The sequence below is a fragment of the Dipodomys ordii genome, unplaced genomic scaffold, assembly GCF_000151885.1.
Source record: "Dipodomys ordii isolate 6190 unplaced genomic scaffold, Dord_2.0 Scaffold94, whole genome shotgun sequence".
NCBI classification, from domain to species: domain Eukaryota; kingdom Metazoa; phylum Chordata; class Mammalia; order Rodentia; family Heteromyidae; genus Dipodomys; species Dipodomys ordii.
In genome coordinates this window covers 2,494,466-2,495,916 of record NW_012267310.1, presented here as the reverse complement: position 1 = coordinate 2,495,916, position 1,451 = coordinate 2,494,466, and the positions used below count along the sequence as shown (strand labels likewise).

At 51.9% G+C, this 1,451-nt stretch overlaps 1 pseudogene; it reads right to left on the bottom strand.

Annotated features, from left to right (window-relative positions):
• Positions 1-803: 803 nt before the first annotated feature.
• Positions 804-1,160, bottom strand: LOC105993257 (annotated as a pseudogene).
• Between the last annotated feature and the right edge of the window lie 291 nt (positions 1,161-1,451).

Below are 1,451 nucleotides of genomic sequence, written 5' to 3'. Positions count from 1 at the left end.
ACACTCTGCTAAATGAGCCGAAGCTTTGCTTCTTCATTTTTGTTAGTTAGTTGGAGTTAAGATTCTCATGGATGTTTTTTGCCTGGGCTAGCTTTGAAGTACTATCTTCAGATCTACTTAGTCTACTGAGTAGCTAGGATTATACATGTAAACCATTGGTATCTGGCTGGTAAATTCACTTATTTTTATTTATTTTTAATTGTATCAAATTCCAGTAATTCTAGAAACTCAAGTAATAGCTAGGTCAAAGATTAAGGATTTGTTGTTGTTTGTTTAAGCTACATTTAAAATTCTTTCCAGTCATTATTTCTTTTTCATGGATTTAACTTCCTCAGAAAAATTGACAGAAGGGGGAAACTTCTGTAAAGAAGTGAGGTAAAAGCTGGGCGCCGGTGGCTTATGTCTGTAATCCTAGCTACTCAGGAGGCCGAGATCTGAGGATCACGATTCAAAGTCAGCCTAGGGCAGGAAAGTTCAGGAGACTCTTATGTCCAGAAAACCGGAAGTGGTGCTACGGCTCAAGTGGTAGAGCGCTCGCCTTGATCTGAAGAGCTGAGGGACAGCGCCCAGACCCAGAGTTCAAGCCTCACGACCACCCAAAGAAAAAAAGAAGTGAGCTAAAGTATGGCTCAAATAAAACTGCTACACAATAGCTTCATCACCCCCCACCTCCATCCCCCCCCCCAAAAAAGATAGGCACATAGCCAAATAGAAGCACAGGCAGTATTTATTTTTTTCAGGTACACATGCAAATGTTTTGTTGCGAGTGGGGTGCTGGGCCTCCGGGGACAAGCTGGGGACCGTCACTGCGCAGCCTGCCCGCTGGCGCTGCCTCCGGAGTCCTTTGGCTTCATCACGTCTGGAAGCTCCGGTGGGCTGGAGAAGGGCTCGATGTGCAGGGCCTCCACCGTCTCATCTTCCAGGAAGGCCAGGCCCACGGTGGCCGGGACATGCGGCCGCGCCGTCTGACTGGTGAAGCCGCAGTCCCTCAGCGTTTTCTCATCGTCGAGAAGCTGGTCGTCCTTGTAGAGACGCAGCTTGTCTGGCGGCCGCTGGACGATGCCCTCCACGATGCGCTTCAGCTCGAACACGGTGCTCGACTCCTTGGCGACCGTGAAGATGGTGGTCTTGTGGCGTCGGATCATGAGGAACACGTCCATCCTGGCGGCGGCGGCGGCGGCTGCTGCTTCAGGCGTCGGCCACTTCAGTCAGCAGGCTGCGGCGGGCTGCGGCGCTGCTTGCTTCTGGCGGCAGCTGGCTCGACGCACCAGAGTCACCTCGCTCCGCCCCTTACCAGCAGCCCTTGCGCAGGCCTGTCCCAGCATGCGCTGCATGCAGCCCCGCCCACCGTGGTGCCACCCTTTTAGGTCCCTGCACTTTTTCTAAGACAAACACTTCCCTGGTCAATGAAATTCTGAAAATGTGCCCGATCGCATGAGGTCTCAGGTAAA